A 13,621-nucleotide genomic window follows, 5' to 3' on the forward strand; every position below is an offset into this window, starting at 1 on the left:
CGGCCGGGCGCCCGAACGGGGATTGGTCCGCGCTTGGCCCCGCCCGAGGGGTGGATACGGCCCGCTCATTGGCCCGCGGAGACGCCCGTCAGGGGCAGGGGGCGGGAAGCAGGCATAGGGAGGGGAGGCCACGGCTGCGACCTCGGAGGGGCTGGGGACGGGGGTCGTAGGTCACCGGTGCCAACGGCCTCGCTGAACGGCCGCGGGGAGGGCTCAGCCTGGTGGGCGAGAACTTGGGCTCGCGGACCTGGAAGGAGCGGGGCCACCCCAGCCAGAGCCCCTCCCCCGGATCCCCCTTTGGGGGGAGGTCAAGGGTCAAAAAGTAACCCAAAGTGGCCAATTCCAGTCAAAAATCCTTGTTTTAAGGCTCTCTTGGGCCAGGGGAGAGAGAAACGCTCAGGGCGGCCTCTACCCTGTCGGAACTCATGGGGGAAGCCTCAGGACAGCGCTGGGACGAGCCCAGCGGGGGCTTCTGGTGAAAAACAAGAGTTGCCAAAATACGGCTTGATAAGGTTGAAAATATTGAACCCTCCTGTGCTAGCCCCGTGCTTTCCACCTTTTCCTGCACTAGCGCCACGTTGTTTTGCTGGAACAAATTATCTTGCTGCAACCTCCGCCTCCTAGGTTCAAGCGATTCTCCTGCCTCGGCTTCCCGAGTAGCTGGGATTACAGGCGTGCGCCATCATGCCCGGCTAATTTTTGTATTTTTAGTAGAGATTACAGATGCACGTCTGTAATCCCAACTACTCAGGAGGCTGAGGCAGGAGAATCGCTTGAACCTGGGAGGCGGAGGTTGCGGTGAGCCAAGATCATGCCATTGCACTACAGCCTGGGCAACAAGAGGGAAACTCCGTCTCAAAAAAAAAAAAAAAAGGTCTCTCCCAGAAAACAGAAGATGAGTAAACACTCCCCAGCCCAGACTTATTTTCATATCTGTTTTCTGGACTGATAGCTGGCTCATACTCAAACTTCTTGGAATCTGGGGATATGCTGGATAACTGTGGCATCCGTAGGTCCCACGCCCCTTCAGAGAATTGCAGGACACATGGAACTGACTCAGGAAATACTTGGTGACCATTATAGAAAGAAGCCTTGAAGATGAATTCTCGGCTCAAAAGCCACCTCCTCCAAGAACCCCTCCTAGTGATTCTCTGAACTGCCTGGATGGAGATGTGCTGTGTAAACTACACACGGAATTTCTTTTTTTTTTTTTTTTTGATATACATAATTTTATTACAAAATTTTTTTAAATGCAGCATCCTAAAAAACAAAAAAATTTACTACTGATACTAATTCCTACAAGTCTGGTGTGCTGCCATACACAAGACATTTTTAAAAACCCATTAAATGGCCGGGCGCGGTGGCTCAAGCCTGTAATCCCAGCACTTTGGGAGGCCGAGACGGGCGGATCACGAGGTCAGGAGATCGAGACCATCTTGGCTAACACAGTGAAACCCCGTCTCTACTAAAAAATACAAAAAAATAGCCGGGCGAGGTGGCGGGCGCCTGTAGTCCCAGCGACTTGGGAGGCGGAGGCAGGAGAATGGCGCAAACCCGGGAGGCGGAGCTTGCAATGAGCTGAGATCCTGCCACTGCCCTCCAGCCTGGGCGACAGCGCGAGACTCCCTCTCAAAAAAAAAAAAAAAAAAAAACCCATTAAATATTTAGGGACATTACGCAGGTCGTGGTGGCTCACGCCTGTAATCCCAGCGCTTTGGGAGGCCAAGGCGGGTGGATCAGCTGAGCTCAAGAGTTCAAGACCAGCCTGGCCAACATGGTGAAACCCCATCTCTACTAAAAATACAAAGCTAGCCGGGCGTGGTGGCGCACGCCTGTAATCCCAGCCACTTGGGAGGCTGAAGCAGGAGAATCGTTTGAATCCGGGAGGCAGAGGTTGCAGTGAGCTGAGATTGTGGCATCACACTCCAGCCTGGGGGACAAGAGCGAGACTCTGTCTCAAAAAAAAAAATAAATATATATATTATACACACACACACACACACACACACACCACACACACACACACACGGACACTCAACATCAGAAGCTGTAAACTCTAACTGCATGTAGTAGCCCATTGAAAGACTACAACCTGCATCTTTTTTTTTTTTGAGGCGGAGTTTCGTTCTTGTTGCCCAGGCTAGGGTGCAATAGCGTGATCTCGGCTCACTGCAACCTCCTTCTCCAGGGTTCTAGTGATTTTCCTGCCTCAGCCTCCCAAGTAGCTGGGATTACAGGCACCCACCACCACGCCTGGCTCTCTTTTTTTTTTTTTTTTTTTTTTGTATTTTTAGTAGAGACAGGGTTTCACTGTGATGGTCAGGCTGGTCTCAAACTCCCGACCTCAGCTGATCTGCTGACCTCGGCCTCCCAAAGTGCTGGGATTACAGGCATGAGCCACCACACCCGGCCAACCTGCGTGTTTAAAAAGTATTTTCTCAGGCTGGGTACTGTGGCTCATGCCTGTAATCCCAGCACTTTGGGAGGCCGAGGCGGGCAGATCACAAGGTTAGGAGTTTGAGACCAGCCTGGCCAACATGGTGAAACCCCGTCTCTACTAAAAATACAAAAATTAGCTGGGTGTGGTGGCACACGCCTGTAATCCCAGCTACTTGGGAGGCTGAGGCAGGAGAACTGCTTGAACCAGGACCTGGGAGGCAGAGGTTGCCATGAGCCGAGATCACCCCATTGCACTCTAGCCTGGGCAACAAGAGTGAAACTCTGTCTCAAGTATTTTCTCTAAAGAGAATCTTATCAGCTATACAAAAACCTGTAGAGTTTTATACTGAAGCTAATACTGAACTACACTTGAATTCACATTCTTAGCAAAACACGCACACTGCACAGGCATCATTACAGGGTAGCCATTTATTCTTCATCTTCAACCTCTTCCTCCTCATCTTCATCTTCCTCCTTATCTTCATCTTCCTCCTCCTCCTCCTCCTCATCTTCTGGTTTGTTCTTCTTCTTTGAGCCCTTCTTTCCTGCTTCAGTTTTGCCCTTGGCACGATATGCAGCAATACCCTTTTCATATCTCTCCTCTAGCTTAGCTGCTTTCTGTTCACATGGTTGTTTATCTTTGGCCGACTGCCCAGACCACATTTCACCCAGTTTCTTTGCAGTTTCCCCGACGAATAGGCCTGGGTGTCCACTTCTGATCTTTGGGCGATGTTCAGAGCAAAACAGGAAGAAGGCACATGGTGGCCTTTTAGGAGCATTGTGATCCTATTTCTTTCCTTTCTTATCCTTTCCTACCTTTTGGAGGAACGTCATTTTTCATCTCCCTGTCGTAACGAGCTTTGTCACTTTTCGCCGTATCTTCAAACTTCAACTTCTCCTTTGCAGACGTGGTCCTTCCATCTCTGCAGACACTTCTTGGAGAATTCCACGAAATTGACGGAACAGTCTGAGTGTTTCTTCCTGTGTTCTTCCTGGCAGGTCTACATGAAGAAGGCGTACGAAGGCGTTTTACCCCTCGGCTTGTTGGGGTCTCTTTTACCCGTGGTGACAAAACAGCGTCCACCTGGTGTGAGCTTTTCCTCAGAGTCCTGCAGAGCAGCCAGACCCAACAGAGACGCTTCACCCGACACTGAATCTCTTTTTTTTTTTTTTTGAGACAGAGTCTCGCTCTGTCGCCCAGGCTGGAGCGCAGTGGCATGATCTTGGCTCACTGCAATCTCTGCTTCCCAGATTCGAGCAATTCTCCTGTTTCAGCCCCTGGAGTAGCTGGGACTACAGGCATACACCACCTTGCCTGGATAATTTTTGTGTTTTTAATAGAGACAGGGTTGGCTGGGCGCAGTGGCTCAAGCCTGTAATCCCAGCACTTTGGGAGGCCGAGCCGGGCGGATCACGAGGTCAGGAGATCGAGACCATCCCGGCTAATACACCCCATCTCTACTAAAAAATACAAAAAACTAGCCGGGCGATGTGGCGGACGCCTGTAGTCCCAGCTACTTGGGAGGCTGAGGCAGGAGAACGGCGCGAACCCCGGAGGCGGAGCTTGCAGTGAGCTGAGATCATGCCTCTGCACTCCAACCTAGGCGACAGAGTGAGACTCCATTTCAAAACAAAACAAAACAAAACAAAAAATCTTGCCAGTCATGGCAAGTTTTTATCAGGGCTCAGTCAAGGCTGAGGTGGGAGGATCACCCGAGCCCGGGAGGTGGAGGTTGCAGTGAGCCATGATCACGCCATTGCACTACAGCCTGGCAACAGAGCCAGACCCTGTCTCGAAAAAAAAATAAATAAAATATTTTTAAAATAACTATTCTTGGCCAGGCGCGGTGGCTCAAGCTTGTAATCCCAGCACTTTGGGAGGCCGAGACGGGCGGATCACGAGGTCAGAAGATCAAGACCATCCTAGCTAACACAGTGAAACCCCATCTCTACTAAAAAATACAAAAAACTAGCCGGGCGAGGTGGCGGGCACCTGTAGTCCCAGCTACTCGGGAGGCTGAGGCAGGAGAATGGCGTGAACCCGGGAGGCGGAGCTTGCAGTGAGCTGAGATCCGGCCACTGCACTCCAGCCTGGGCGACAGAGCGAGATTCTACCTCAAAAATAAATAAATAAATAAATAAATAACTATTCTAGGCGGGGCACAGTGGCTCATGCCTGTAATCCCAGCACTTTGGGAGGCCAAGGCGGGCGGATCACGAGGTCAGGAGATCGAGACCATCCTGGCTAACACGGTGAAACCCCGTCTCTACTAAAAATACAAAAAAATTAGCCAGGTGTGGTGGCGGCGCCTGTAGTCCCAGCTACTGGGGAGGCTGAGGCAAGAGAATGGTGTGAACCGGGGAGGCGGAGCTTGCAGTGAGCAGAGATCCGGCCACTGCACTCCAGCCTGGTCAACAGAGCAAGACTCTGTCTCAAAAAAAAGGAAAAAAAAAAAAAACAAACTATTGTAACATCTTCCCTCCCTCACAGGTGAGCCCACTGGGGCTGGCAGAGAGTACGCCCTCTGCCCAGGTCTACACTCCAGGTCCCTGATGGCTCTGGGACTCTCACCTGGAGTGCCCTGGAGCCCCCAGGTGTCTCATTCAGGATGCCGGCTCCATCTGCTTCAGGGTGATGGGGTTTTGGGCATCAGAGCAGGCATCCAACCCAGGCCAAGCTGGGCCAGCACGGAACCAGATCATATGGCGAAACCAGATCAAAGGGTCCTTCCCGGCACCACGGGCCCGAGACCCCCGGCGGCTATTCCAAGGGTCCTCTGCAGGGCCCTTTTCTCTGGCCCAGCCCTTTGTCCCACAGAAATCTTCAGCTGGGGGGTCCTGGCCTCTAACTTCTCATTTCTCTGGATGGAGGATTAACAATGGCCCTGTCGGCCGGGCGCAGTGGCTCAAGCCTGTAATCCCAGGACTTTGGGAGGCCGAGACGGGTGGATCACGAGGTCAGGAGATAGAGACCATCCTGGCGAACACAGTGAAACCCAGTCTCTACTAAAACTACAAAAAACTAGCCGGGCGAGGTGGCGGGCGCCTGTAGTCCCAGCTACTCGGGAGGCTGAGGCAGGAGAATGGCGTAAACCCGGGAGGCGGAGCTGCAGTGAGCTGAGATCCGGCCGCTGCACTCCAGCCTGGGCGACAGAGTGAGACTCCGTCTCAAAACAAAACAAAACAAAACAAAAAAACAATGGCCCTGTCATCAAAGATAAGACACGGTTGGGAATGAGATGGCACTATTTTATGAATCCCCACCAAACTCATAAATATATACATATTTTTATTTAGTTATTTTAGATGAAGTCTCCCTCTATTGTCCAGGCTGGAGTGCAGTGATGCAATCTTGGTTCACTGCAACCTCTGAATCCTGGGTTCAAGCGATTCTCCTGTCTCAGCCTCCCGATAGCTGGGATTACAGGTGCCCACCACCATGCTCAGATAATTTTTTTTTTTTTTTTTTTTTGAGATGGAGTCTCACTCTGTCGCCCAGGCTGGAGTGCAGTGGCCGGATCTCGGCTCACTGCAAGCTCTGCCTCCTGGGTTTACGCCATTCTCCTGCCTCAGCCTCCCGAGTAGCTGGGACTACAGGCGCCCGCCACCTCGCCCGGCTATTTTTTTGTATTTTTTAGTAGAGACGGGGTTTCACCGTGTTAGCCAGGATGGTCTCGATCTCCTGACCTCGTGATCCGCCCGTCTCGGCCTCCCAAAGTGCTGGGATTACAGGCTTGAGCCACCGCGCCCGGCCTCAGATAATTTTTTTATTTTTAGTTAACACAGGGTTTCACCATGTTGCCCAGGCTGGTCTCGAACTCCTGACATCAAGTGATCTGCCTACCTCGGCCTCCCAAAGAGCTGGGATTACAGGCATAAACCACCATGCCTGGCCTCAAATTTGTTTTTTTTTTTTTTTTTTTTTTTTTGAGACGGAGTCTCGCTCTGTCGCCCAGGCCGGAGTGCAGTGGCGCGATCTCGGCTCACTGCAAGCTCCGCCTCCCGGGTTCACGCCATTCTCCTGCCTCAGCCTCCCGAGTAGCTGGGACTACAGGCGCCCATAACCGCGCCCGGCTAATTTTTTGTATTTTTAGTAGAGACGGGGTTTCACCGTGGTCTCGATCTCCTGACCTTGTGATCCGCCCGCCTCGGCCTCCCAAAGTGCTGGGATTACAGGCGTGAGCCACCGCGCCCAGCCTGGCCTCAAATTTGTAAATTTGATGACACTCTGGATATAAAAAGGCAGAATGAGCCAGGCGCGGTGGCTCACGCCTGTAATCCCAGCACTTTGGGGGGCTGAGGCGGGCGGATCATGAGGTCAGGAGATGGAGACCATCCTGGCTAACATGGTGAAACCCTGTCTCTACTAAAAATACAAAAAATTAGCCAGGTATGGTGGCAGGCGCCTGTAGTCCCAGCTAATCAGGAGGCTGAGGCAGGAGAATGGCGTGAACCTGGGAGGCAGAGCTTGCAGTGAGCTGAGATCCGGCCACTGCACTCCAGCCTGGGCCACAAAGCGAGGCTCCATCTCGAAAAAAAAATAAAATAATAAAATAAATAAATAAATAAAGAGGCAGAGTGACCTCGGGTTGGTAAACTGTGAAAAACGGTAATGCTATAGTAATAGGAAAAAGTGATGGGTATGCCTATTTATGGTAGTCCTGGGGAACGTACTTTCTCTGCATTCTCTCATCCTCACCAAACTGCAGGTTCTGTTAAGGGAACTGGCTTACAGGTGGGGTCCCCGAGTTATAACAGAGAGCCCCAGGTTACAAGTGTGGGCTTAAGTTACAGGTGAGGGCCTCGATTGTAGTTTGGGGAGGCCCAGGTTCCAGGTGGGGTATAGGGTTCCAGGTGCGGGACTTGGGCTTCAGGTGAAGGCAGGGGTTACAGTGAGTTCCACAGGTTACAGTTACAGGGGTCCAGGTTCTAGGTGAGGGCCGGGGTTAAAGATGGGAGAGGCCCAGGTCCCACGTGGGGGCTGAGTTTCAGGTTCAGACGTCCCAGGTTATAGGTGGGGGCTTCTACCAGCCCCGCCTGGGGCCCAGGCCTCCCCTCCGTCTCTTCCTCCAGACTGTCACCTGTCATCTCTCCTATCTACCCGTGACTCCCCCCAAACACACAGGTCCTCCCCTCCAGCCTGCAGGGCAGGACCTCTCCTTCCATCTCCTCCCCTAGACCCCTTCGCTGATCCCACGTTTCCCCTGGCACCGATGCCCAGTTCCCCGTTCAATCCCACCCTGCGCAGAAATGCCCACGAGTCCTCCCTCCCGGCCTCTCTCTGGCTGCAGACCCCGGTGTCCCAGACCTCCTCCACCAGTGGTCTAAAATCGGGGCCTTGATCCCAACCGCCCCGCTTCACGGACCTAGCTCAGCTCCCGCATGCACTGGAGCGGGGTCAAGCCTCGCACCCACCGGCCCCGCAGCCGCCAGAGGGGTCCTTCCTAGACCCCTGCCACGAATCCGGTCGCGGATAGAAAAGGGGCCGGCGGTCCGTGTGGACCGCTGCGATCGCCAGGGGGCGGGCGCGGGCTGCGGCGGAGAGGCCCGCGTCCGGGTTGAGTGCGCGTGCGCGGGGCTGCCCGGCGGGCCGAGCCCCCTCGCTCCCTCGCCCCGGACCCCGCCCCGCGGTGAGATCCTCCGGGTCCGGTGGCGCCTTGAGGAGCGCAGGGTAGGAGGCAGGAGGCTGGAGGAGGGGACGTGTAGGATGCGCTGCAAATAATCCAAGAGCTGTCCTCGAAAAAAAAAAAAAAAAAAAAAAAAAAAAGTAAAAAATAGGCCGGGCGCGGTAACTCACGCCTGTCATCCCAGCACTTTGGGAGGCCGAGGCGGGCGGATCACCTGAGGTCAGGAGTTCTAGACCAGCCTGGCCAACATGGTGAAACCCAGTCTCTACTAAAAATTCAAAAATTAGCCGGGCGTGGTGGCAAGCACCTGTAATCCCAGCTACTTGGGAGGCTGAGGCGGGAGAATCGCTTGAACCTAGATGGCGGTGGTTGCAGTGAGCCGAGATCGTGCCACTGCACTCCAGCCTGGGCGATAGAGCGAGTCTTTGCCTCGAAAAAAAGAAAAAGAGCCGGGCGCGGTGGCTCAAGCCTGTAATCCCAGCACTTTGGGAGGCCGAGATGGGCGGATCACGAGGTCAGGAGATCGAGACCATCCTGGCTAACACGGTGAAACCCCGTCTCTACTAAAAAATACAAAAAACTAGCCGGGCGAGGTGGCGGGCGCCTGTAGTCCCAGCTACTCGGGAGGCTGAGGCAGGAGAATGGCGTAAACCCGGGAGGCGGAGCTTGCAGTGAGCCGAGATCGCGCCACTGCACTCCAGCCTGGGTGACAGAGCCAGACTCTGTCTCAAAAAATAAAAAAAAGAGGCCGGGCGCGGTGGCTCAAGCCTGTAATCCCAGCACTTTGGGAGGCCGAGACGGGCGGATCACGAGGTCAGGAGATCGAGACCATCCTGGCTAACACAGTGAAACCCCGTCTCTACTAAAAAATACAAAAAACTAGCCGGGCGAGGTGGCGGGCGCCTGTAGTCCCAGCTACTCGGGAGGCTGAGGCAGGAGAATGGCGTGAACCCGGGAGGCGGAGCTTGCAGTGAGCTGAGATCCGGCCACTGCAGTCCAGCCTGGGTGACAGAGCGAGACTCCGTCTCAAAAAAAAAAAAAAAAATAATAAAAAAAAAAAAATAAAAAATAAATAAATAAATAAAGAAAAGAAAAGAAAAAGAAAAAAAATAATAATAGGCCAGGCGCAATGGCTCACATCTATAATCCCAGCACTTTGGGAGGCCGAGGCGGGCAGATCATGAGGTCAAGAGATCAAGACCATCCTGGCTAATCCGGTGAAATCCCATCTCTACTAAAAATACAAAAAATAGCCAGGTGTGGTGGCGGGTGCCTGTAGTCCCAGCTACTTGGGAGACTGAGGCAGGAGAATCGCCTGAACCCAGGAGGTGGAGGTTGCAGTGAGCCGAGATCATGCCACTGCTCTCCAGCCTGGGCCACAGAGCAAGACTCCCGAAGCGCTGGGAATACAGGCATGAGCCACTGTGCCCTGCCATGAAACATATTTTAGAATTCTGATAAAATATATGTAACATGACATTTATTCTTTTTTTTGGGGGGGGGAAGGGAGTCTCACTCTGTTGCCCAGGCTGGAGAGCAGTGGCGTGATCTTGGATCACTTCAACTTCCACCTCCCAGTTCAAGCGATTCTCCTGCCTCAGCCTCCCGAGTAGCTGGGACTACAGGTGCACACCATCACACTCGGCTAATTTTTATATATATATATATATATATTTTTTTTTTGAGACGGAGTCTTGCTCTGTCACCCAGGCTGGAGTGCAGTGGCCGGATCTCAGCTCACTGCAAGCTCCGCCTCCCGGGTTTACGCCGTTCTCCTGCCTCAGCCTCCCGAGTAGCTGGGACTACAGGCGCCCACCACCTCGCCCGGCTAGTTTTTTTGTATTTTTTAGTAGAGACGGGGTTTCACCATGTTAGCCGGGATCGTCTCTCGATCTCCTGGCCTCGTGATCCGCCCGTCTCGGCCTCCCAAAGTGCTGGGATTACAGGCTTGAGTCACCGCGCCCGGCCAATTTTTATATTTTTATTAGAGACGTGTTTTCACCATATTGGCCAGGCTAGTCTTGAACTCCCGACCTTGTGATCCACATGCCCTGGCCTCCCAAAGTGCTGAGATTACAGGTATGAGCCACTGTGCCCGGCCTTTTTTTTTGAGACAGGGTCTTGCTCTCTTGCCCAAGCTGGGTTACAGGTGGGGGGACTAGGTTTCAGGTAGAGGCCGGGTTTACATGTGAGTGCCACAGTTTTCACAGGGGTCTAGGTTCTAGGTGAGGGCTTGGGTTATAGACCAGAGAGGCCTAGGTTCTAGGTGGGGGCCCCAGGTTCCAGGTGAGGGCCTGGGTTACAGGTTGGGGAGGCCCAGGTTCCAGGTGGGGTCCTGGGTTCCAGGTGGGGGACTGGGGTTTCAGGTGAAGGCTGAGGTTACAGGTATGTTCTACAAGTTCCAGGTGCAAGAGCTGACAGTGTAGGTGAGGGCCTGGGTTACAGATAGGAGAGGCCCAGGTTCCAAGTGCAGTGGTGTGATCATAGCTCACTGCAGCCTCAGACTCCTTGGCTCAAACAGTCCTCCCACCTCAGCCTCCCAAGTAGCTGGGAATACGGGTGCATGCCACCAGGCCTTGTTAATTTTTTTTTTTTAGCGTTTCTTTTGTGGAAACAGAGTCTCGCTATGTTGAACTCCTGGGCTAAGTTGATCCTTCTGACTCAGGAGGATCAGTTGAGGACAGGAGTTTGAAACCAACCTGGGCAACACAGCAATAACCCATCTTGACAAAAATAGCAGTTAACCATGCCTCACTAATTTTTTTTTTTTTTTTTTGGTAGAGATGAGGTCTTGCTAAGTTAGTCAGGCTGGTCTCAAACTCCTGACCTCGAGTGATCCTCCTGCCTTGGCCTCCCAGCGTGCGGGAGTGGCAGGCATCCACCCCTGCACCCCGCCTCCACGCCCAGCCCCTGCACCCGGCCTCCGTTTAACTTCTTTTTTTTGTTTTTTTTTTTTTTTTGAGACGGAGTCTTGCTCTGTCACCCAGGCTGGAGTGTAGTGGCCGGATCTCAGCTCACCGCAAGCTACGCCTCCCGGGTTTACACCATTCTCCTGCCTCAGCCTCCTGAGTAGCTGGGACTACAGGCGCCTGCCACCTCGCCCGGCTAGTTTTTTGTGTATTTTTTTTTTTTTTTTTTTTTGAGACGGAGTCTTGCTCTGTCGCCCAGGCTGGAGTGCAGTGGCCGGATCTCAGCTCACTGCAAGCTCCGCCTCCCGGGTTCACGCCATTCTCCTGCCTCAGCCTCCCCAGTAGCTGGGACTACAGGCGCCCACCACCTCGCCCGGCTATTTTTTTTGTATTTTTTTTTAGAGACGGGGTTTCACTGTATTTTGGTTCGTAGTGATCCACCCGTCTCGGGGGGGATTTGAGCCACCGTGCCCGGCCAGTTTTTTGTATTTTTTAGCCACGGGGATGGTTAGCCTCGATCTCCTGACCTCGTGATCCACCCGTCTCGGCCTCCCAAAGTGCTGGGATTACCAAAGTGTATTTTTTAGTAGAGACGGGGTTTCACCGGGATTACAGGCTTGAGCCACCGCGCCCGGCCAGTTTTTTGCCACCGCGCCCGGCCAGTTTTTTGTATTTTTTAGTAGAGACGGGGTTTCACCGTGTTAGCCAGGATGGTCTCGATCTCCTGACCTTGTGATCCGCCCGTCTCGGCCTCCCAAAGTGCTGGGATTACAGGCTTGAGCCCCCGCGCCTGGCCACAGTTTAACTTCTTGAGGAGCTACCACACTCTTTTCCCCAGCGGCTGCAGTCTGGGTATTCGTTTGACTCTTCAGGTTTACAACAAGGGAATGTATCACCTATTCAAAAACTTATCGCAGAAACAAATCAGTAATTCTAGACTGTGGGAAACTTAACAGGAAAAACAACTGGGTTTCATACAAAAGAAAAAGAGAAAAAAAAACAAAACAAAAAAAACCACAGAAAGAGACAGGGAGGGTGAGCCTGCAGATTAAAAGTCACATAAAAGGCTGTCGAGGTGGCTCAGCCTGACATCCTAGCACTGTGCAGGGCCAGGAGGGAGGATGACTTGAGGCCAGGAGTTCGAGACCAGCCTGGCCAACATGGCAAAACCCCGTCTTTACTAAAAATACAAAAATTAGCCGGGCATGCTGGCAGGTACTTGTAATCCCACCTACTCGTGAGGCTGAGACAGGAGAATCGCTTGAACCCTGGAGGTGGAGGTTGCAGTGAGTTCAGATCGCACCACTGCACTCCAGCCTGGGCGACAGAGCGATACTCTGTCTCAGAAATAAAATATAATAAAATAAAGTAAATAAAAAGCACGCAAGAGGTTTACAAACTGGGCCGGGCGCGGTGGCTCACGCCTGTAATCCCAGCACTTTGGGAGGCCGAGATGGGCGGATCACGAGGTCAGGAGATCGAGACCATGCTGGCTAACACGGTGAAACCCCGTCTCTACTAAAAAAATACAAAAAGGCCGGGCGCGGTGGCTCACGCCTGTAATCCCAGCACTTTGGGAGGCCGAGATGGGCGGATCACGAGGTCAGGAGATCGAGACCATGCTGGCTAACACGGTGAAACCCCGTCTCTACTAAAAATACAAAAAATTAGCTGGGTGAGGTGGCGGGCGCCTGTAGTCCCAGCTACTCGGGAGGCTGAGGCAGGAGAATGGCGTGAACCCAGGAGGCGGAGCTTGCAGTGAGCTGAGATCCGGCCACTGCACTCCAGCCTGGCCGACAGAGCAAGACTCCGTCTCAAAAAAAAAAAAAAAAAAAAATACAAAAAACTAGCCGGGTGAGGTGGCGGGCGCCTGTAGTCCCGGTTACTTGGGAGGCTGAGGTAGGAGAATGAGCAAGACTCCGTCTCCAAAAAAAAAAAAAAAAAAAAAAAAAAAAAAAGAGGTTTACAAACTGCTCACCAATTGCAGGACTTATTCAGATCCATAGCCCAGAAACGATTTTTAAAAATTAGAGAATTTGCGCCAGGCACAGTAGCTCACGCCTGTAATCCCAGCACTTTGGGAGGCTAAGGTGGGTGGATCACTGGACCCCAGGAGTTTGAGACCAGCATATGGAACATGGTAAAACCTTGTCTCTACTAAAAATACAAAAAAATTAGCCAGGCATGGCCGGGCGCGGTGGCTCAGGCCTGTAATCCTAGCACTTTGGGAGGCCGAGGCAGGCGGATCACAAGGTCAGGAGATCGAGACCATCCTGGCTAACACGGTGAAACCCATCTCTATTAAAAATACAAAAAATTAGCCCCGCAGTGGTCCGCGCCTGTTGTCCCAGTTACTCGGGAGGCTGAGACAGGAGAATTGCTTGAGCCCGGGAGGCGGAGCTTGCAGTGAGCCGAGATCACGTCACAAGAGTCCAGCCTGGGCGACAGAGCAAGACTCTGTCTCAAAAAAAAAAAAAGAAAGAACAAGAAGCATAAGAAGCAGCATTTGCTACTATGAAATTTGTCCACAGGTTTTTCCATAGATGTCCATCCTCCTGTGGGTGCTTGGGTATTACCTGGAATGGAATGACTCGGTTATATCCTGCATGTGGTGGTCTGGACTGTGGAACCCTAGGCCTGTGGTCA

At 52.7% G+C, this 13,621-nt stretch overlaps 1 protein-coding gene and 1 pseudogene across 1 annotated transcript in view; one reads left to right on the plus strand and one right to left on the minus strand.

Annotated features, from left to right (window-relative positions):
- TMEM259 (transmembrane protein 259) overlaps positions 1-13,621 on the plus strand; it is a 202,452-nt gene that overhangs the window by 1,056 nt on the left and 187,775 nt on the right. The gene's annotated exons all lie outside the window — the stretch shown is intronic.
- Positions 2,869-12,979, minus strand: LOC126943295 (high mobility group protein B2-like; annotated as a pseudogene).

Source organism: Macaca thibetana, chromosome 19 (assembly GCF_024542745.1).
Source record: "Macaca thibetana thibetana isolate TM-01 chromosome 19, ASM2454274v1, whole genome shotgun sequence".
NCBI classification, from domain to species: domain Eukaryota; kingdom Metazoa; phylum Chordata; class Mammalia; order Primates; family Cercopithecidae; genus Macaca; species Macaca thibetana.